At 63.0% G+C, this 22,435-nt stretch overlaps 4 non-coding genes and 2 pseudogenes across 4 annotated transcripts; all 6 read left to right on the forward strand.

The window, feature by feature from the left end:
- Positions 1-521: 521 nt before the first annotated feature.
- On the forward strand, positions 522-640 carry LOC142872547 (5S ribosomal RNA). Its single transcript, XR_012920804.1, has one exon. It is a non-coding gene; the product is annotated as a 5S ribosomal RNA (ribosomal RNA).
- Positions 641-4,427: 3,787 nt separating this feature from the next.
- Positions 4,428-4,546, forward strand: LOC142872548 (5S ribosomal RNA). The gene has a single exon (XR_012920805.1). It is a non-coding gene; the product is annotated as a 5S ribosomal RNA (ribosomal RNA).
- Positions 4,547-8,315: 3,769 nt separating this feature from the next.
- On the forward strand, positions 8,316-8,434 carry LOC142872549 (5S ribosomal RNA). The gene has a single exon (XR_012920806.1). It is a non-coding gene; the product is annotated as a 5S ribosomal RNA (ribosomal RNA).
- A 3,771-nt stretch (positions 8,435-12,205) lies between these two features.
- Positions 12,206-12,324, forward strand: LOC142872597 (uncharacterized; annotated as a pseudogene).
- A 3,774-nt stretch (positions 12,325-16,098) lies between these two features.
- Positions 16,099-16,217, forward strand: LOC142872550 (5S ribosomal RNA). The gene has a single exon (XR_012920807.1). It is a non-coding gene; the product is annotated as a 5S ribosomal RNA (ribosomal RNA).
- A 3,771-nt stretch (positions 16,218-19,988) lies between these two features.
- LOC142872598 (uncharacterized) lies at positions 19,989-20,107 on the forward strand (annotated as a pseudogene).
- Positions 20,108-22,435: the final 2,328 nt, after the last annotated feature.

Below are 22,435 nucleotides of genomic sequence, written 5' to 3' on the forward strand. Positions count from 1 at the left end.
CCCACCCATGGGACACATCCCCAGAGAGAGACGCCCCATACACTGGCTGTGCCCCAGCCCTGGCCCGGGGGAATAGGCGGCAGCCCACCCACAGGGCGAGGGGGGGGGCGCAGCTGAAAGGGGTTGTGGGGGAGGGCGGCCCCTGGCTGGGGTCAAAGGGCGAGCGTCCCGCGCGTGCGCAGTCAGCGGCAGGCAGCGACGCGCTGGGGGTGGGCAGCGGGTAGGTGAAGGAGGCCGGGCGAGGAGACGAGGGGGGCTGGGAGGGCTCCACCTTGGCGAGTCCAGCCGTGGAGGCGCATCTTGTGTGAGTGTGAGTGAGTGTGAGTGTGTGTGTGTGTGTATAGAGAGACAGCCCCCCGCCCCGCCCCGCCCATCACCCCCGTCCCTGGGAGCCCGCGGGACCCGGCCGGCCGGAGAACTCAACCGGCCCGGCCCGGCGCGGGGCCTGGGGCGGGAGGCGGCGGCGGGGAAGCCCAGAGAGGCTCGGCTTCTTGAGCGGGGCAGGGGCGCCCTCCGCCGCCGTCTAGGGCCACACCACCCTGAACGCCCCCGATCTCGTCTGGTCTCGGAAGCTAAGCAGGGTCGGGCCTGGTTAGTACTTGGATGGGAGACCGCCTGGGAATACCGGGTGCCACAGGCTGCTGCTTTTTTTTTTTTTTTTTTTTTGCCTCTTGTTCTGTCCCCTTTCTGGGAGCGCGGCGGCGGCCCGGGGTGGGGGTCACCCCCACCCTCAGCGCCCGCGCGGTGCCTGGCGCCCCAGCCCGCACCGTGGGGCCTCCTCTTGTCCCAAGCCGCGACACCGCCGCCACGCGGCAGCATGCGTGGCATCTGGACTGTCAGGTCTCAGACCAAAGGTCTGCTCTGTGGGAACCGACACGCTGGAGGAAACCTTGAGAGTCTGAGAGGGGAGGGAGTTCCAGAAGAAGGCCAGGATGTCATTTTGAGGGAGTACGTGACCAGAACTCGTCCCGTTGCTTTTGGGGTTCTATGGGCTACACGCAGGAATCTTTGGTGGTGGCACCTGATGTTGGGGGATCCGGAGTCACACCCAGACCTGCTCCACAGGCCTCCTTTTACTTTTCTCTTCGGATTCATTATGTTTAAAAAGTGTCTCTTACCTCTAAGATTGCATTTTCTTTTCTCTCTCTTTTCAAGCAGATGATGGGAGTACAAGTATTCAGGTGACATGTGTTGCCCGTGCCCCCCTCCCCCCTGTGTTCTTTTTTTTTTTTTTTTTTTTTGAGACAGAGTCTCGTTTTGCTGCCCAGGCTAGAGTGAGTGCCATGGCGTCAGCCTAGCTCACAGCAACCTCAATCTCCGGGCTCAAGCAATCCTGCTGCCTCAGCCTCCCGAGTAGTTGGGACTACAGGCATGCACCACCACGCCCGGCTGTGTTTTTCTATATATATTAGTTGGCCAATTAATTTCTTTCTATTTTTAGTAGAGACGGGGTCTCGCTCTTGCTCAGGCTGGTTTCGAACTCCTGACCTGGAGCAATCCGCCCGCCTCGGCCTCCCAGAGAGCTAGGATTACAGGCGTGAGCCACCGCGCCCGGCCCCCCCCTGTGTTCTTATTCATATACCTCTCATGTTGTTCCAGCGTATTGTGGGGGTACCAATGTTAAGGTCGGGTGCCTTGCCCTCTCCAAGCCTCCCCCCTCGGGTCAGAGCTTCAAGTGCGCCCATCCCCCAGTCGGTGCGCACCCACCCCATGCCTAATGGATGTGTATGCCCCTCCCCTCCCCCCACCCGCCCGACACCCACCCGATGAAGGTGATTCCTCTCCGTCCACTTAGGTGTCCACCCGTTCGTACCAATTTGCTGGTGAGCGCGCTCACGTGGTGCTCGTGTGTCCATTCTTGGGATACTTGGCTTACTGGAACGGGTTCCAGCTCTGGCCAGGAGAACACGAGAGGCGCCCTCTCACCGCTGCTCCTCACAGCCGAATGGCACTCCGTGGTGTCCACGCGCCACATTTTATTGATGCACTCCTGGATGGATGGGCACTCGGGTCGCTTCCACGTCTTTGCGATTGTGAATTGTGCCCTAACTGTAACCCTAACCCTTACCCAGCCCGTCTCCTCTGCCCCTGCCTGACGCACTCCTCCCCGGCCAGGCCCGTCACTGTCCTGGGCCCCCGCCTGACCGGCTCCTCCCCGCCCGGCCGGTCACCGTCCTCTGCCCCTGCCTGACATGCTCCTTCCCGCCCGCCCGGCCTCTCACCGTCCTCGGCCCCTGCCTGACCGGCTCCTCCGTCGCCTGGGCCTTCCAAGGGCTTGGTGTGGACGCTGCTTCCAGGAAGCCCTCCAGAAACCCGGCAGCAGGGTGGCCGCAGCAGTCTCCAGCAGCCGTCCCTAAGTCGCGTGAGTGCGGGGGACGTGCCCCCGCTGTGCCGCGGGGGGGCCCAGCCTGGTGTCTTCCCTGAGGCCCTGGGGCTGCCGGCTGGGCTGCCGCTCCCCGCAAGGGGAGAGCCGCGGAGGTGGGGACCGCCTCCTGATGGGGACGTACACGCAGCTCTCCACGTCGGATTCCGGGGCTCTCTGTCCTGCCCGAAGGCCCAGCTGGCCTGCGGGTCCTTAGAGTGGCAAAAACATCCGAAAACTGAGATTGAGGGTCCGGTGGGTGTCTGCACTTTTGTGCTGGGCACCCCAGGGAGGCCCGGGGGCTGGCTGGACAACGTGGTCTGCTGGGCGGGGGGAGGGGGGTTGGAGGAGCAACTGATGCCCTTTGCACTTTGGGTAGCAAGAGTCTGAGGTGTCTCTGAGCCCTGTGCCCTGTGGGGGGGGGGCGGGGGGGAGGAGGAGGAGGAGGAGGAGGAGGAGGTGGGAAGGGCCGGGGCCTGCAGTCCTGTTCCCGGGGTGGCACGGCAAGTGGCTTCTTCCACAGGCTGCTTGGCCTGGGCTCCCTGCACCTGGGCCTTTGGAGGACCGGCCCTGTGCTTGCCAACACTTCCTGCAGGGACCCAGAGCTGGGAGGTGGCATCTCTCAGCCCTGGGTCGGGCAGAGCCCCAGCGGGCCATGCCCACAACCTCTCTCAGCACCGGTCCCCCAGAAGGCTCCTTTGGGACCAGGATTCTCTTGCGGTGACTCTTTAAGGTCTGGCCCCTGGATGGAGGGGCACCAGGAGTAGAGGAGCAGGAAGGGGAAGGGGGTGGCCATGCGAGGGGACACTTTGAGGCCAAGTCCCAGCTTCAGCCTGATCCTCCTGGGAACCCCGCTCTGAGACAAGGAGCCGGGCTTCGCATTCCCACAGCAGCCAGTCGTGGGCTGAGGACACCTGGGGCGTTGGGAACTCCCTGGCTTCTCCTTGGTTTAACATCTAGAGCTGCTTGTGAATCGCGCCGCCACACACACCCGAGCGCAGGTGTCTTCCGCACAGACTGCGGGCCTCGCTCTTCTGAATGCCGCTAGCTCGCCACCCACCCACGGGTGAACCTGGTCAGGGTGCTTTCTCTAAGGGGCAGACTCTTTTCCGGGCGGGCTACCGGTGTCTCTGTTTGCTCGTTTCTTTCTTCCATTTCGGGAAAGGCTTCCTTGCTGGGTGTGGAAATCTCCTATGCCTTCCCTCGCCTATTCTGTCAGCTTTAAAATTCTCTTTCAGTTGCCACCCTCACAGATGGATTAGGAAACTCTTTCCGGTGCACTCATTAGTGAAATGACCTCCAGGAAGCTGGAATCCAATATCTAATGGCCGATTTTTAGCCAGTCCACACGCCAGGGTGGTCGGGGTCCAATGCAGCCCCGGCCAGGCCCAGGCCCCTTGGACTGGGCCACCGGAGGACACGGAGGAGGGTCCCGGCCCCCACGAAGCGGTGCCGGCAGTTCTCCACGGGCTTGGGCGTTTTCCAGAGGTAGGAGATGGAGGGGACTGATTTCTTCAGCGCCCCCCAAACCACGCCACCCCACCCCACCCATGGGACACATCCCCAGAGAGAGACGCCCCATACACTGGCTGTGCCCCAGCCCTGGCCCGGGGGAATAGGCGGCAGCCCACCCACAGGGCGAGGGGGGGGGGCGCAGCTGAAAGGGGTTGTGGGGGAGGGCGGCCCCTGGCTGGGGTCAAAGGGCGAGCGTCCCGCGCGTGCGCAGTCAGCGGCAGGCAGCGACGCGCTGGGGGTGGGCAGCGGGTAGGTGAAGGAGGCCGGGCGAGGAGACGAGGGGGGCTGGGAGGGCTCCACCTTGGCGAGTCCAGCCGTGGAGGCGCATCTTGTGTGAGTGTGAGTGAGTGTGAGTGTGTGTGTGTGTGTATAGAGAGACAGCCCCCCGCCCCGCCCCGCCCATCACCCCCGTCCCTGGGAGCCCGCGGGACCCGGCCGGCCGGAGAACTCAACCGGCCCGGCCCGGCGCGGGGCCTGGGGCGGGAGGCGGCGGCGGGGAAGCCCAGAGAGGCTCGGCTTCTTGAGCGGGGCAGGGGCGCCCTCCGCCGCCGTCTAGGGCCACACCACCCTGAACGCCCCCGATCTCGTCTGGTCTCGGAAGCTAAGCAGGGTCGGGCCTGGTTAGTACTTGGATGGGAGACCGCCTGGGAATACCGGGTGCCACAGGCTGCTGCTTTTTTTTTTTTTTTTTTTTTGCCTCTTGTTCTGTCCCCTTTCTGGGAGCGCGGCGGCGGCCCGGGGTGGGGGTCACCCCCACCCTCAGCGCCCGCGCGGTGCCTGGCGCCCCAGCCCGCACCGTGGGGCCTCCTCTTGTCCCAAGCCGCGACACCGCCGCCACGCGGCAGCATGCGTGGCATCTGGACTGTCAGGTCTCAGACCAAAGGTCTGCTCTGTGGGAACCGACACGCTGGAGGAAACCTTGAGAGTCTGAGAGGGGAGGGAGTTCCAGAAGAAGGCCAGGATGTCATTTTGAGGGAGTACGTGACCAGAACTCGTCCCGTTGCTTTTGGGGTTCTATGGGCTACACGCAGGAATCTTTGGTGGTGGCACCTGATGTTGGGGGATCCGGAGTCACACCCAGACCTGCTCCACAGGCCTCCTTTTACTTTTCTCTTCGGATTCATTATGTTTAAAAAGTGTCTCTTACCTCTAAGATTGCATTTTCTTTTCTCTCTCTTTTCAAGCAGATGATGGGAGTACAAGTATTCAGGTGACATGTGTTGCCCGTGCCCCCCTCCCCCCTGTGTTCTTTTTTTTTTTTTTTTTTTTTTTGAGACAGAGTCTCGTTTTGCTGCCCAGGCTAGAGTGAGTGCCATGGCGTCAGCCTAGCTCACAGCAACCTCAATCTCCGGGCTCAAGCAATCCTGCTGCCTCAGCCTCCCGAGTAGTTGGGACTACAGGCATGCACCACCACGCCCGGCTGTGTTTTTCTATATATATTAGTTGGCCAATTAATTTCTTTCTATTTTTAGTAGAGACGGGGTCTCGCTCTTGCTCAGGCTGGTTTCGAACTCCTGACCTGGAGCAATCCGCCCGCCTCGGCCTCCCAGAGAGCTAGGATTACAGGCGTGAGCCACCGCGCCCGGCCCCCCCCTGTGTTCTTATTCATATACCTCTCATGTTGTTCCAGCGTATTGTGGGGGTACCAATGTTAAGGTCGGGTGCCTTGCCCTCTCCAAGCCTCCCCCCTCGGGTCAGAGCTTCAAGTGCGCCCATCCCCCAGTCGGTGCGCACCCACCCCATGCCTAATGGATGTGTATGCCCCTCCCCTCCCCCCACCCGCCCGACACCCACCCGATGAAGGTGATTCCTCTCCGTCCACTTAGGTGTCCATCCGTTCGTACCAATTTGCTGGTGAGCGCGCTCACGTGGTGCTCGTGTGTCCATTCTTGGGATACTTGGCTTACTGGAACGGGTTCCAGCTCTGGCCAGGAGAACACGAGAGGCGCCCTCTCACCGCTGCTCCTCACAGCCGAATGGCACTCCGTGGTGTCCACGCGCCACATTTTATTGATGCACTCCTGGATGGATGGGCACTCGGGTCGCTTCCACGTCTTTGCGATTGTGAATTGTGCCCTAACTGTAACCCTAACCCTTACCCAGCCCGTCTCCTCTGCCCCTGCCTGACGCACTCCTCCCCGGCCAGGCCCGTCACTGTCCTGGGCCCCCGCCTGACCGGCTCCTCCCCGCCCGGCCGGTCACCGTCCTCTGCCCCTGCCTGACATGCTCCTTCCCGCCCGCCCGGCCTCTCACCGTCCTCGGCCCCTGCCTGACCGGCTCCTCCGTCGCCTGGGCCTTCCAAGGGCTTGGTGTGGACGCTGCTTCCAGGAAGCCCTCCAGAAACCCGGCAGCAGGGTGGCCGCAGCAGTCTCCAGCAGCCGTCCCTAAGTCGCGTGAGTGCGGGGGACGTGCCCCCGCTGTGCCGCGGGGGGGCCCAGCCTGGTGTCTTCCCTGAGGCCCTGGGGCTGCCGGCTGGGCTGCCGCTCCCCGCAAGGGGAGAGCCGCGGAGGTGGGGACCGCCTCCTGATGGGGACGTACACGCAGCTCTCCACGTCGGATTCCGGGGCTCTCTGTCCTGCCCGAAGGCCCAGCTGGCCTGCGGGTCCTTAGAGTGGCAAAAACATCCGAAAACTGAGATTGAGGGTCCGGTGGGTGTCTGCACTTTTGTGCTGGGCACCCCAGGGAGGCCCGGGGGCTGGCTGGACAACGTGGTCTGCTGGGCGGGGGGGTTGGAGGAGCAACTGATGCCCTTTGCACTTTGGGTAGCAAGAGTCTGAGGTGTCTCTGAGCCCTGTGCCCTGTGGGGGGGGGGCCGGGGGGGAGGAGGAGGAGGAGGAGGAGGAGGAGGAGGTGGGAAGGGCCGGGGCCTGCAGTCCTGTTCCCGGGGTGGCACGGCAAGTGGCTTCTTCCACAGGCTGCTTGGCCTGGGCTCCCTGCACCTGGGCCTTTGGAGGACCGGCCCTGTGCTTGCCAACACTTCCTGCAGGGACCCAGAGCTGGGAGGTGGCATCTCTCAGCCCTGGGTCGGGCAGAGCCCCAGCGGGCCATGCCCACAACCTCTCTCAGCACCGGTCCCCCAGAAGGCTCCTTTGGGACCAGGATTCTCTTGCGGTGACTCTTTAAGGTCTGGCCCCTGGATGGAGGGGCACCAGGAGTAGAGGAGCAGGAAGGGGAAGGGGGTGGCCGTGCGAGGGGACACTTTGAGGCCAAGTCCCAGCTTCAGCCTGATCCTCCTGGGAACCCCGCTCTGAGACAAGGAGCCGGGCTTCGCATTCCCACAGCAGCCAGTCGTGGGCTGAGGACACCTGGGGCGTTGGGAACTCCCTGGCTTCTCCTTGGTTTAACGTCTAGAGCTGCTTGTGAATCGCGCCGCCACACACACCCGAGCGCAGGTGTCTTCCGCACAGACTGCGGGCCTCGCTCTTCTGAATGCCGCTAGCTCGCCACCCACCCACGGGTGAACCTGGTCAGGGTGCTTTCTCTCGGGGGCAGACTCTTTTCCGGGCGGGCTACCGGTGTCTCTGTTTGCTCGTTTCTTCCTTCCATTTCGGGAAAGTCTTCCTTGCTGGGTGTGGAAATCTCCTATGCCTTCCCTCGCCTATTCTGTCAGCTTTAAAATTCTCTTTCAGTTGCCACCCTCACAGATGGATTAGGAAACTCTTTCCGGTGCACTCATTAGTGAAATGACCTCCAGGAAGCTGGAATCCAATATCTAATGGCCGATTTTTAGCCAGTCCACACGCCAGGGTGGTCGGGGTCCAATGCAGCCCCGGCCAGGCCCAGGCCCCTTGGACTGGGCCACAGGAGGACACGGAGGAGGGTCCCGGCCCCCACGAAGCGGTGCCGGCAGTTCTCCACGGGCTTGGGCGTTTTCCAGAGGTAGGAGATGGAGGGGACTGATTTCTTCAGCGCCCCCCAAACCACGCCACCCCACCCCACCCATGGGACACATCCCCAGAGAGAGACGCCCCATACACTGGCTGTGCCCCAGCCCTGGCCCGGGGGAATAGGCGGCAGCCCACCCACAGGGCGAGGGGGGGGCGCAGCTGAAAGGGGTTGTGGGGGAGGGCGGCCCCTGGCTGGGGTCAAAGGGCGAGCGTCCCGCGCGTGCGCAGTCAGCGGCAGGCAGCGACGCGCTGGGGGTGGGCAGCGGGTAGGTGAAGGAGGCCGGGCGAGGAGACGAGGGGGGCTGGGAGGGCTCCACCTTGGCGAGTCCAGCCGTGGAGGCGCATCTTGTGTGAGTGTGAGTGAGTGTGAGTGTGTGTGTGTGTGTATAGAGAGACAGCCCCCCGCCCCGCCCCGCCCCGCCCCGCCCATCACCCCCGTCCCGGCGAACTCAACCGGCCCGGCCCGGCGCGGGGCCTGGGGTGGGAGGTGGCGGCGGGGAAGCCCAGAGAGGCTCGGCTTCTCGAGCGGGGCAGGGGCGCCCTCCGCCGCCGTCTAGGGCCACACCACCCTGAACGCCCCCGATCTCGTCTGGTCTCGGAAGCTAAGCAGGGTCGGGCCTGGTTAGTACTTGGATGGGAGACCGCCTGGGAATACCGGGTGCCACAGGCTGCTGCTTTTTTTTTTTTTTTTTTTTTTTGCCTCTTGTTCTGTCCCCTTTCTGGGAGCGCGGCGGCGGCCGGGGGTGGGGGTCACCCCCACCCTCAGCGCCCGCCCGCGGTGCCTGGCGCCCTAGCCCGCACCGTGGGGCCTCCTCTTGTCCCAAGCCGCGACACCACCGCCACGCGGCAGCATGCGTGGCATCTGGACTGTCAGGTCTCAGACCAAAGGTCTGCTCTGTGGGAACCGACACGCTGGAGGAAACCTTGAGAGTCTGAGAGGGGAGGGAGTTCCAGAAGAAGGCCAGGATGTCATTTTGAGGGAGTATGTGACCAGAACTCGTCCCGTTGCTTTTGGGGTTCTATGGGCTACACGCAGGAATCTTTGGTGGTGGCACCTGATGTTGGGGGATCCGGAGTCACACCCAGACCTGCTCCACAGGCCTCCTTTTACTTTTCTCTTCGGATTCATTATTTTTAAAAAGTGTCTCTTACCTCTAGGATTGCATTTTCTTTTCTCTCTCTCTTCAAGCAGATGATGGGAGTACAAGTATTCAGGTGACATGTGTTGCCCGTGCCCCCCTCCCCCCTGTGTTCTTTTTTTTTTTTTTTTTTTTTGAGACAGAGTCTCGTTTTGCTGCCCAGGCTAGAGTGAGTGCCATGGCGTCAGCCTAGCTCACAGCAACCTCAATCTCCGGGCTCAAGCAATCCTGCTGCCTCAGCCTCCCGAGTAGTTGGGACTACAGGCATGCACCACCACGCCCGGCTGTGTTTTTCTATATATATTAGTTGGCCAATTAATTTCTCTCTATTTTTAGTGGAGACGGGGTCTCGCTCTTGCTCAGGCTGGTTTCGAACTCCTGACCTGGAGCAATCCGCCCGCCTCGGCCTCCCAGAGAGCTAGGATTACAGGCGTGAGCCACCGCGCCCGGCCCCCCCTGTGTTCTTATTCATATACCTCTCATGTTGTTCCAGCGTATTGTGGGGGTACCAATGTTAAGGTCGGGTGCCTTGCCCTCTCCAAGCCTCCCCCCTCGGGTCAGAGCTTCAAGTGCGCCCATCCCCCAGTCGGTGCGCACCCACCCCATGCCTAATGGATGTGTATGCCCCTCCCCTCCCCCCACCCGCCCGACACCCACCCGATGAAGGTGATTCCTCTCTGTCCACTTAGGCGTCCATCCGTTCGTACCAATTTGCTGGTGAGCGCGCTCACGTGGTGCTCGTGTGTCCATTCTTGGGCTACCTGGCTTACTGGAACGGGTTCCAGCTCTGGCCAGGAGAACACGAGAGGCGCCCCCTCACCGCTGCTCCTCACAGCCGAATGGCACTCCGTGGTGTCCACGCGCCACATTTTATTGATGCACTCCTGGATGGATGGGCACTCGGGTCGCTTCCACGTCTTTGCGATTGTGAATTGTGCCCTAACTGTCACCCTAACCCTTACCCAGCCCCCGTCTCCTCTGCCCCTGCCTGACGCACTCCTCCCCGGCCAGGCCCGTCACTGTCCTGGGCCCCCGCCTGACCGGCTCCTCCCCGCCCGGCCTGTCACCGTCCTCTGCCCCTGCCTGACATGCTCCTTCCCGCCCGCCCGGCCTCTCACCGTCCTCGGCCCCTGCCTGACCGGCTCCTCCGTCGCCTGGGCCTTCCAAGGGCTTGGTGTGGACGCTGCTTCCAGGAAGCCCTCCAGAAACCCGGCAGCAGGGTGGCCGCAGCAGTCTCCAGCAGCCGTCCCTAAGTCGCGTGAGTGCGGGGGACGTGCCCCCGCTGTGCCGCGGGGGCCCAGCCTGGTGTCTTCCCTGAGGCCCTGCGGCTGCCGGCTGGGCTGCCGCTCCCCGCAAGGGGAGAGCCGCGGAGGTGGGGACCGCCTCCTGATGGGGACGTACACGCAGCTCTCCACGTCGGATTCCGGGGCTCTCTGTCCTGCCCGAAGGCCCAGCTGGCCTGCGGGTCCTTAGAGTGGCAAAAACATCCGAAAACTGAGATTGAGGGTCCGGTGGGTGTCTGCACTTTTGTGCTGGGCACCCCAGGGAGGCCCGGGGGCTGGCTGGACAACGTGGTCTGCTGGGCGGGGGGGTTGGAGGAGCAACTGATGCCCTTTGCACTTTGGGTAGCAAGAGTCTGAGGTGTCTCTGAGCCCTGTGCCCTGTGGGGGGGGGGCCGGGGGGGAGGAGGAGGAGGAGGAGGAGGAGGAGGAGGTGGGAAGGGCCGGGGCCTGCAGTCCTGTTCCCGGGGTGGCACGGCAAGTGGCTTCTTCCACAGGCTGCTTGGCCTGGGCTCCCTGCACCTGGGCCTTTGGAGGACCGGCCCTGTGCTTGCCAACACTTCCTGCAGGGACCCAGAGCTGGGAGGTGGCATCTCTCAGCCCTGGGTCGGGCAGAGCCCCAGCGGGCCATGCCCACAACCTCTCTCAGCACCGGTCCCCCAGAAGGCTCCTTTGGGACCAGGATTCTCTTGCGGTGACTCTTTAAGGTCTGGCCCCTGGATGGAGGGGCACCAGGAGTAGAGGAGCAGGAAGGGGAAGGGGGTGGCCGTGCGAGGGGACACTTTGAGGCCAAGTCCCAGCTTCAGCCTGATCCTCCTGGGAACCCCGCTCTGAGACAAGGAGCCGGGCTTCGCATTCCCACAGCAGCCAGTCGTGGGCTGAGGACACCTGGGGCGTTGGGAACTCCCTGGCTTCTCCTTGGTTTAACGTCTAGAGCTGCTTGTGAATCGCGCCGCCACACACACCCGAGCGCAGGTGTCTTCCGCACAGACTGCGGGCCTCGCTCTTCTGAATGCCGCTAGCTCGCCACCCACCCACGGGTGAACCTGGTCAGGGTGCTTTCTCTCGGGGGCAGACTCTTTTCCGGGCGGGCTACCGGTGTCTCTGTTTGCTCGTTTCTTCCTTCCATTTCGGGAAAGTCTTCCTTGCTGGGTGTGGAAATCTCCTATGCCTTCCCTCGCCTATTCTGTCAGCTTTAAAATTCTCTTTCAGTTGCCACCCTCACAGATGGATTAGGAAACTCTTTCCGGTGCACTCATTAGTGAAATGACCTCCAGGAAGCTGGAATCCAATATCTAATGGCCGATTTTTAGCCAGTCCACACGCCAGGGTGGTCGGGGTCCAATGCAGCCCCGGCCAGGCCCAGGCCCCTTGGACTGGGCCACAGGAGGACACGGAGGAGGGTCCCGGCCCCCACGAAGCGGTGCCGGCAGTTCTCCACGGGCTTGGGCGTTTTCCAGAGGTAGGAGATGGAGGGGACTGATTTCTTCAGCGCCCCCCAAACCACGCCACCCCACCCCACCCATGGGACACATCCCCAGAGAGAGACGCCCCATACACTGGCTGTGCCCCAGCCCTGGCCCGGGGGAATAGGCGGCAGCCCACCCACAGGGCGAGGGGGGGGGCGCAGCTGAAAGGGGTTGTGGGGGAGGGCGGCCCCTGGCTGGGGTCAAAGGGCGAGCGTCCCGCGCGTGCGCAGTCAGCGGCAGGCAGCGACGCGCTGGGGGTGGGCAGCGGGTAGGTGAAGGAGGCCGGGCGATGAGACGAGGGGGGCTGGGAGGGCTCCACCTTGGCGAGTCCAGCCGTGGAGGCGCATCTTGTGTGAGTGTGAGTGAGTGTGAGTGTGTGTGTGTGTGTATAGAGAGACAGCCCCCCGCCCCGCCCCGCCCCGCCCCGCCCATCACCCCCGTCCCGGCGAACTCAACCGGCCCGGCCCGGCGCGGGGCCTGGGGCGGGAGGCGGCGGCGGGGAAGCCCAGAGAGGCTCGGCTTCTCGAGCGGGGCAGGGGCGCCCTCCGCCGCCGTCTAGGGCCACACCACCCTGAACGCCCCCGATCTCGTCTGGTCTCGGAAGCTAAGCAGGGTCGGGCCTGGTTAGTTCTTGGATGGGAGACCGCCTGGGAATACCGGGTGCCACAGGCTGCTGCTTTTTTTTTTTTTTTTTTTTTTTTTTTTGCCTCTTGTTCTGTCCCCTTTCTGGGAGCGCGGCGGCGGCCCGGGGTGGGGGTCACCCCCACCCTCAGCGCCCGCCCGCGGTGCCTGGCGCCCCAGCCCGCACCGTGGGGCCTCCTCTTGTCCCAAGCCGCGACACCGCCGCCACGCGGCAGCATGCGTGGCATCTGGACTGTCAGGTCTCAGACCAAAGGTCTGCTCTGTGGGAACCGACACGCTGGAGGAAACCTTGAGAGTCTGAGAGGGGAGGGAGTTCCAGAAGAAGGCCAGGATGTCATTTTGAGGGAGTATGTGACCAGAACTCGTCCCGTTGCTTTTGGGGTTCTATGGGCTACACGCAGGAATCTTTGGTGGTGGCACCTGATGTTGGGGGATCCGGAGTCACACCCAGACCTGCTCCACAGGCCTCCTTTTACTTTTCTCTTCGGATTCATTATTTTTAAAAAGTGTCTCTTACCTCTAGGATTGCATTTTCTTTTCTCTCTCTCTTCAAGCAGATGATGGGAGTACAAGTATTCAGGTGACATGTGTTGCCCGTGCCCCCCTCCCCCCTGTGTTCTTTTTTTTTTTTTTTTTTTTGAGACAGAGTCTCGTTTTGCTGCCCAGGCTAGAGTGAGTGCCATGGCGTCAGCCTAGCTCACAGCAACCTCAATCTCCGGGCTCAAGCAATCCTGCTGCCTCAGCCTCCCGAGTAGTTGGGACTACAGGCATGCACCACCACGCCCGGCTGTGTTTTTCTATATATATTAGTTGGCCAATTAATTTCTCTCTATTTTTAGTGGAGACGGGGTCTCGCTCTTGCTCAGGCTGGTTTCGAACTCCTGACCTGGAGCAATCCGCCCGCCTCGGCCTCCCAGAGAGCTAGGATTACAGGCGTGAGCCACCGCGCCCGGCCCCCCCTGTGTTCTTATTCATATACCTCTCATGTTGTTCCAGCGTATTGTGGGGGTACCAATGTTAAGGTCGGGTGCCTTGCCCTCTCCAAGCCTCCCCCCTCGGGTCAGAGCTTCAAGTGCGCCCATCCCCCAGTCGGTGCGCACCCACCCCATGCCTAATGGATGTGTATGCCCCTCCCCTCCCCCCACCCGCCCGACACCCACCCGATGAAGGTGATTCCTCTCTGTCCACTTAGGCGTCCATCCGTTCGTACCAATTTGCTGGTGAGCGCGCTCACGTGGTGCTCGTGTGTCCATTCTTGGGCTACCTGGCTTACTGGAACGGGTTCCAGCTCTGGCCAGGAGAACACGAGAGGCGCCCCCTCACCGCTGCTCCTCACAGCCGAATGGCACTCCGTGGTGTCCACGCGCCACATTTTATTGATGCACTCCTGGATGGATGGGCACTCGGGTCGCTTCCACGTCTTTGCGATTGTGAATTGTGCCCTAACTGTCACCCTAACCCTTACCCAGCCCCCGTCTCCTCTGCCCCTGCCTGACGCACTCCTCCCCGGCCAGGCCCGTCACTGTCCTGGGCCCCCGCCTGACCGGCTCCTCCCCGCCCGGCCTGTCACCGTCCTCTGCCCCTGCCTGACATGCTCCTTCCCGCCCGCCCGGCCTCTCACCGTCCTCGGCCCCTGCCTGACCGGCTCCTCCGTCGCCTGGGCCTTCCAAGGGCTTGGTGTGGACGCTGCTTCCAGGAAGCCCTCCAGAAACCCGGCAGCAGGGTGGCCGCAGCAGTCTCCAGCAGCCGTCCCTAAGTCGCGTGAGTGCGGGGGACGTGCCCCCGCTGTGCCGCGGGGGCCCAGCCTGGTGTCTTCCCTGAGGCCCTGCGGCTGCCGGCTGGGCTGCCGCTCCCCGCAAGGGGAGAGCCGGGGAGGTGGGGACCGCCTCCTGATGGGGACGTACACGCAGCTCTCCACGTCGGATTCCGGGGCTCTCTGTCCTGCCCGAAGGCCCAGCTGGCCTGCGGGTCCTTAGAGTGGCAAAAACATCCGAAAACTGAGATTGAGGGTCCGGTGGGTGTCTGCACTTTTGTGCTGGGCACCCCAGGGAGGCCCGGGGGCTGGCTGGACAACGTGGTCTGCTGGGCGGGGGGGTTGGAGGAGCAACTGATGCCCTTTGCACTTTGGGTAGCAAGAGTCTGAGGTGTCTCTGAGCCCTGTGCCCTGTGGGGGGGGGGCCGGGGGGGAGGAGGAGGAGGAGGAGGAGGAGGAGGAGGTGGGAAGGGCCGGGGCCTGCAGTCCTGTTCCCGGGGTGGCACGGCAAGTGGCTTCTTCCACAGGCTGCTTGGCCTGGGCTCCCTGCACCTGGGCCTTTGGAGGACCGGCCCTGTGCTTGCCAACACTTCCTGCAGGGACCCAGAGCTGGGAGGTGGCATCTCTCAGCCCTGGGTCGGGCAGAGCCCCAGCGGGCCATGCCCACAACCTCTCTCAGCACCGGTCCCCCAGAAGGCTCCTTTGGGACCAGGATTCTCTTGCGGTGACTCTTTAAGGTCTGGCCCCTGGATGGAGGGGCACCAGGAGTAGAGGAGCAGGAAGGGGAAGGGGGTGGCCGTGCGAGGGGACACTTTGAGGCCAAGTCCCAGCTTCAGCCTGATCCTCCTGGGAACCCCGCTCTGAGACAAGGAGCCGGGCTTCGCATTCCCACAGCAGCCAGTCGTGGGCTGAGGACACCTGGGGCGTTGGGAACTCCCTGGCTTCTCCTTGGTTTAACGTCTAGAGCTGCTTGTGAATCGCGCCGCCACACACACCCGAGCGCAGGTGTCTTCCGCACAGACTGCGGGCCTCGCTCTTCTGAATGCCGCTAGCTCGCCACCCACCCACGGGTGAACCTGGTCAGGGTGCTTTCTCTCGGGGGCAGACTCTTTTCCGGGCGGGCTACCGGTGTCTCTGTTTGCTCGTTTCTTCCTTCCATTTCGGGAAAGTCTTCCTTGCTGGGTGTGGAAATCTCCTATGCCTTCCCTCGCCTATTCTGTCAGCTTTAAAATTCTCTTTCAGTTGCCACCCTCACAGATGGATTAGGAAACTCTTTCCGGTGCACTCATTAGTGAAATGACCTCCAGGAAGCTGGAATCCAATATCTAATGGCCGATTTTTAGCCAGTCCACACGCCAGGGTGGTCGGGGTCCAATGCAGCCCCGGCCAGGCCCAGGCCCCTTGGACTGGGCCACAGGAGGACACGGAGGAGGGTCCCGGCCCCCACGAAGCGGTGCCGGCAGTTCTCCACGGGCTTGGGCGTTTTCCAGAGGTAGGAGATGGAGGGGACTGATTTCTTCAGCGCCCCCCAAACCACGCCACCCCACCCCACCCATGGGACACATCCCCAGAGAGAGACGCCCCATACACTGGCTGTGCCCCAGCCCTGGCCCGGGGGAATAGGCGGCAGCCCACCCACAGGGCGAGGGGGGGGCGCAGCTGAAAGGGGTTGTGGGGGAGGGCGGCCCCTGGCTGGGGTCAAAGGGCGAGCGTCCCGCGCGTGCGCAGTCAGCGGCAGGCAGCGACGCGCTGGGGGTGGGCAGCGGGTAGGTGAAGGAGGCCGGGCGAGGAGACGAGGGGGGCTGGGAGGGCTCCACCTTGGCGAGTCCAGCCGTGGAGGCGCATCTTGTGTGAGTGTGAGTGAGTGTGAGTGTGTGTGTGTGTGTATAGAGAGACAGCCCCCCGCCCCGCCCCGCCCCGCCCCGCCCATCACCCCCGTCCCGGCGAACTCAACCGGCCCGGCCCGGCGCGGGGCCTGGGGTGGGAGGTGGCGGCGGGGAAGCCCAGAGAGGCTCGGCTTCTCGAGCGGGGCAGGGGCGCCCTCCGCCGCCGTCTAGGGCCACACCACCCTGAACGCCCCCGATCTCGTCTGGTCTCGGAAGCTAAGCAGGGTCGGGCCTGGTTAGTACTTGGATGGGAGACCGCCTGGGAATACCGGGTGCCACAGGCTGCTGCTTTTTTTTTTTTTTTTTTTTTTTGCCTCTTGTTCTGTCCCCTTTCTGGGAGCGCGGCGGCGGCCGGGGGTGGGGGTCACCCCCACCCTCAGCGCCCGCCCGCGGTGCCTGGCGCCCTAGCCCGCACCGTGGGGCCTCCTCTTGTCCCAAGCCGCGACACCACCGCCACGCGGCAGCATGCGTGGCATCTGGACTGTCAGGTCTCAGACCAAAGGTCTGCTCTGTGGGAACCGACACGCTGGAGGAAACCTTGAGAGTCTGAGAGGGGAGGGAGTTCCAGAAGAAGGCCAGGATGTCATTTTGAGGGAGTATGTGACCAGAACTCGTCCCGTTGCTTTTGGGGTTCTATGGGCTACACGCAGGAATCTTTGGTGGTGGCACCTGATGTTGGGGGATCCGGAGTCACACCCAGACCTGCTCCACAGGCCTCCTTTTACTTTTCTCTTCGGATTCATTATTTTTAAAAAGTGTCTCTTACCTCTAGGATTGCATTTTCTTTTCTCTCTCTCTTCAAGCAGATGATGGGAGTACAAGTATTCAGGTGACATGTGTTGCCCGTGCCCCCCTCCCCCCTGTGTTCTTTTTTTTTTTTTTTTTTTTTGAGACAGAGTCTCGTTTTGCTGCCCAGGCTAGAGTGAGTGCCATGGCGTCAGCCTAGCTCACAGCAACCTCAATCTCCGGGCTCAAGCAATCCTGCTGCCTCAGCCTCCCGAGTAGTTGGGACTACAGGCATGCACCACCACGCCCGGCTGTGTTTTTCTATATATATTAGTTGGCCAATTAATTTCTCTCTATTTTTAGTGGAGACGGGGTCTCGCTCTTGCTCAGGCTGGTTTCGAACTCCTGACCTGGAGCAATCCGCCCGCCTCGGCCTCCCAGAGAGCTAGGATTACAGGCGTGAGCCACCGCGCCCGGCCCCCCCTGTGTTCTTATTCATATACCTCTCATGTTGTTCCAGCGTATTGTGGGGGTACCAATGTTAAGGTCGGGTGCCTTGCCCTCTCCAAGCCTCCCCCCTCGGGTCAGAGCTTCAAGTGCGCCCATCCCCCAGTCGGTGCGCACCCACCCCATGCCTAATGGATGTGTATGCCCCTCCCCTCCCCCCACCCGCCCGACACCCACCCGATGAAGGTGATTCCTCTCTGTCCACTTAGGCGTCCATCCGTTCGTACCAATTTGCTGGTGAGCGCGCTCACGTGGTGCTCGTGTGTCCATTCTTGGGCTACCTGGCTTACTGGAACGGGTTCCAGCTCTGGCCAGGAGAACACGAGAGGCGCCCCCTCACCGCTGCTCCTCACAGCCGAATGGCACTCCGTGGTGTCCACGCGCCACATTTTATTGATGCACTCCTGGATGGATGGGCACTCGGGTCGCTTCCACGTCTTTGCGATTGTGAATTGTGCCCTAACTGTCACCCTAACCCTTACCCAGCCCCCGTCTCCTCTGCCCCTGCCTGACGCACTCCTCCCCGGCCAGGCCCGTCACTGTCCTGGGCCCCCGCCTGACCGGCTCCTCCCCGCCCGGCCTGTCACCGTCCTCTGCCCCTGCCTGACATGCTCCTTCCCGCCCGCCCGGCCTCTCACCGTCCTCGGCCCCTGCCTGACCGGCTCCTCCGTCGCCTGGGCCTTCCAAGGGCTTGGTGTGGACGCTGCTTCCAGGAAGCCCTCCAGAAACCCGGCAGCAGGGTGGCCGCAGCAGTCTCCAGCAGCCGTCCCTAAGTCGCGTGAGTGCGGGGGACGTGCCCCCGCTGTGCCGCGGGGGCCCAGCCTGGTGTCTTCCCTGAGGCCCTGCGGCTGCCGGCTGGGCTGCCGCTCCCCGCAAGGGGAGAGCCGCGGAGGTGGGGACCGCCTCCTGATGGGGACGTACACGCAGCTCTCCACGTCGGATTCCGGGGCTCTCTGTCCTGCCCGAAGGCCCAGCTGGCCTGCGGGTCCTTAGAGTGGCAAAAACATCCGAAAACTGAGATTGAGGGTCCGGTGGGTGTCTGCACTTTTGTGCTGGGCACCCCAGGGAGGCCCGGGGGCTGGCTGGACAACGTGGTCTGCTGGGCGGGGGGGTTGGAGGAGCAACTGATGCCCTTTGCACTTTGGGTAGCAAGAGTCTGAGGTGTCTCTGAGCCCTGTGCCCTGTGGGGGGGGGGCCGGGGGGGAGGAGGAGGAGGAGGAGGAGGAGGAGGAGGTGGGAAGGGCCGGGGCCTGCAGTCCTGTTCCCGGGGTGGCACGGCAAGTGGCTTCTTCCACAGGCTGCTTGGCCTGGGCTCCCTGCACCTGGGCCTTTGGAGGACCGGCCCTGTGCTTGCCAACACTTCCTGCAGGGACCCAGAGCTGGGAGGTGGCATCTCTCAGCCCTGGGTCGGGCAGAGCCCCAGCGGGCCATGCCCACAACCTCTCTCAGCACCGGTCCCCCAGAAGGCTCCTTTGGGACCAGGATTCTCTTGCGGTGACTCTTTAAGGTCTGGCCCCTGGATGGAGGGGCACCAGGAGTAGAGGAGCAGGAAGGGGAAGGGGGTGGCCGTGCGAGGGGACACTTTGAGGCCAAGTCCCAGCTTCAGCCTGATCCTCCTGGGAACCCCGCTCTGAGACAAGGAGCCGGGCTTCGCATTCCCACAGCAGCCAGTCGTGGGCTGAGGACACCTGGGGCGTTGGGAACTCCCTGGCTTCTCCTTGGTTTAACGTCTAGAGCTGCTTGTGAATCGCGCCGCCACACACACCCGAGCGCAGGTGTCTTCCGCACAGACTGCGGGCCTCGCTCTTCTGAATGCCGCTAGCTCGCCACCCACCCACGGGTGAACCTGGTCAGGGTGCTTTCTCTCGGGGGCAGACTCTTTTCCGGGCGGGCTACCGGTGTCTCTGTTTGCTCGTTTCTTCCTTCCATTTCGGGAAAGTCTTCCTTGCTGGGTGTGGAAATCTCCTATGCCTTCCCTCGCCTATTCTGTCAGCTTTAAAATTCTCTTTCAGTTGCCACCCTCACAGATGGATTAGGAAACTCTTTCCGGTGCACTCATTAGTGAAATGACCTCCAGGAAGCTGGAATCCAATATCTAATGGCCGATTTTTAGCCAGTCCACACGCCAGGGTGGTCGGGGTCCAATGCAGCCCCGGCCAGGCCCAGGCCCCTTGGACTGGGCCACAGGAGGACACGGAGGAGGGTCCCGGCCCCCACGAAGCGGTGCCGGCAGTTCTCCACGGGCTTGGGCGTTTTCCAGAGGTAGGAGATGGAGGGGACTGATTTCTTCAGCGCCCCCCAAACCACGCCACCCCACCCCACCCATGGGACACATCCCCAGAGAGAGACGCCCCATACACTGGCTGTGCCCCAGCCCTGGCCCGGGGGAATAGGCGGCAGCCCACCCACAGGGCGAGGGGGGGGGCGCAGCTGAAAGGGGTTGTGGGGGAGGGCGGCCCCTGGCTGGGGTCAAAGGGCGAGCGTCCCGCGCGTGCGCAGTCAGCGGCAGGCAGCGACGCGCTGGGGGTGGGCAGCGGGTAGGTGAAGGAGGCCGGGCGATGAGACGAGGGGGGCTGGGAGGGCTCCACCTTGGCGAGTCCAGCCGTGGAGGCGCATCTTGTGTGAGTGTGAGTGAGTGTGAGTGTGTGTGTGTGTGTATAGAGAGACAGCCCCCCGCCCCGCCCCGCCCCGCCCCGCCCATCACCCCCGTCCCGGCGAACTCAACCGGCCCGGCCCGGCGCGGGGCCTGGGGCGGGAGGCGGCGGCGGGGAAGCCCAGAGAGGCTCGGCTTCTCGAGCGGGGCAGGGGCGCCCTCCGCCGCCGTCTAGGGCCACACCACCCTGAACGCCCCCGATCTCGTCTGGTCTCGGAAGCTAAGCAGGGTCGGGCCTGGTTAGTTCTTGGATGGGAGACCGCCTGGGAATACCGGGTGCCACAGGCTGCTGCTTTTTTTTTTTTTTTTTTTTTTTTTTTGCCTCTTGTTCTGTCCCCTTTCTGGGAGCGCGGCGGCGGCCCGGGGTGGGGGTCACCCCCACCCTCAGCGCCCGCCCGCGGTGCCTGGCGCCCCAGCCCGCACCGTGGGGCCTCCTCTTGTCCCAAGCCGCGACACCGCCGCCACGCGGCAGCATGCGTGGCATCTGGACTGTCAGGTCTCAGACCAAAGGTCTGCTCTGTGGGAACCGACACGCTGGAGGAAACCTTGAGAGTCTGAGAGGGGAGGGAGTTCCAGAAGAAGGCCAGGATGTCATTTTGAGGGAGTATGTGACCAGAACTCGTCCCGTTGCTTTTGGGGTTCTATGGGCTACACGCAGGAATCTTTGGTGGTGGCACCTGATGTTGGGGGATCCGGAGTCACACCCAGACCTGCTCCACAGGCCTCCTTTTACTTTTCTCTTCGGATTCATTATTTTTAAAAAGTGTCTCTTACCTCTAGGATTGCATTTTCTTTTCTCTCTCTCTTCAAGCAGATGATGGGAGTACAAGTATTCAGGTGACATGTGTTGCCCGTGCCCCCCTCCCCCCTGTGTTCTTTTTTTTTTTTTTTTTTTTGAGACAGAGTCTCGTTTTGCTGCCCAGGCTAGAGTGAGTGCCATGGCGTCAGCCTAGCTCACAGCAACCTCAATCTCCGGGCTCAAGCAATCCTGCTGCCTCAGCCTCCCGAGTAGTTGGGACTACAGGCATGCACCACCACGCCCGGCTGTGTTTTTCTATATATATTAGTTGGCCAATTAATTTCTCTCTATTTTTAGTGGAGACGGGGTCTCGCTCTTGCTCAGGCTGGTTTCGAACTCCTGACCTGGAGCAATCCGCCCGCCTCGGCCTCCCAGAGAGCTAGGATTACAGGCGTGAGCCACCGCGCCCGGCCCCCCCTGTGTTCTTATTCATATACCTCTCATGTTGTTCCAGCGTATTGTGGGGGTACCAATGTTAAGGTCGGGTGCCTTGCCCTCTCCAAGCCTCCCCCCTCGGGTCAGAGCTTCAAGTGCGCCCATCCCCCAGTCGGTGCGCACCCACCCCATGCCTAATGGATGTGTATGCCCCTCCCCTCCCCCCACCCGCCCGACACCCACCCGATGAAGGTGATTCCTCTCTGTCCACTTAGGCGTCCATCCGTTCGTACCAATTTGCTGGTGAGCGCGCTCACGTGGTGCTCGTGTGTCCATTCTTGGGCTACCTGGCTTACTGGAACGGGTTCCAGCTCTGGCCAGGAGAACACGAGAGGCGCCCCCTCACCGCTGCTCCTCACAGCCGAATGGCACTCCGTGGTGTCCACGCGCCACATTTTATTGATGCACTCCTGGATGGATGGGCACTCGGGTCGCTTCCACGTCTTTGCGATTGTGAATTGTGCCCTAACTGTCACCCTAACCCTTACCCAGCCCCCGTCTCCTCTGCCCCTGCCTGACGCACTCCTCCCCGGCCAGGCCCGTCACTGTCCTGGGCCCCCGCCTGACCGGCTCCTCCCCGCCCGGCCTGTCACCGTCCTCTGCCCCTGCCTGACATGCTCCTTCCCGCCCGCCCGGCCTCTCACCGTCCTCGGCCCCTGCCTGACCGGCTCCTCCGTCGCCTGGGCCTTCCAAGGGCTTGGTGTGGACGCTGCTTCCAGGAAGCCCTCCAGAAACCCGGCAGCAGGGTGGCCGCAGCAGTCTCCAGCAGCCGTCCCTAAGTCGCGTGAGTGCGGGGGACGTGCCCCCGCTGTGCCGCGGGGGCCCAGCCTGGTGTCTTCCCTGAGGCCCTGCGGCTGCCGGCTGGGCTGCCGCTCCCCGCAAGGGGAGAGCCGGGGAGGTGGGGACCGCCTCCTGATGGGGACGTACACGCAGCTCTCCACGTCGGATTCCGGGGCTCTCTGTCCTGCCCGAAGGCCCAGCTGGCCTGCGGGTCCTTAGAGTGGCAAAAACATCCGAAAACTGAGATTGAGGGTCCGGTGGGTGTCTGCACTTTTGTGCTGGGCACCCCAGGGAGGCCCGGGGGCTGGCTGGACAACGTGGTCTGCTGGGCGGGGGGGTTGGAGGAGCAACTGATGCCCTTTGCACTTTGGGTAGCAAGAGTCTGAGGTGTCTCTGAGCCCTGTGCCCTGTGGGGGGGGGGCCGGGGGGGAGGAGGAGGAGGAGGAGGAGGAGGAGGAGGTGGGAAGGGCCGGGGCCTGCAGTCCTGTTCCCGGGGTGGCACGGCAAGTGGCTTCTTCCACAGGCTGCTTGGCCTGGGCTCCCTGCACCTGGGCCTTTGGAGGACCGGCCCTGTGCTTGCCAACACTTCCTGCAGGGACCCA

This window comes from Microcebus murinus, chromosome 8 (assembly GCF_040939455.1).
Source record: "Microcebus murinus isolate Inina chromosome 8, M.murinus_Inina_mat1.0, whole genome shotgun sequence".
In the NCBI taxonomy this organism is placed as follows: domain Eukaryota; kingdom Metazoa; phylum Chordata; class Mammalia; order Primates; family Cheirogaleidae; genus Microcebus; species Microcebus murinus.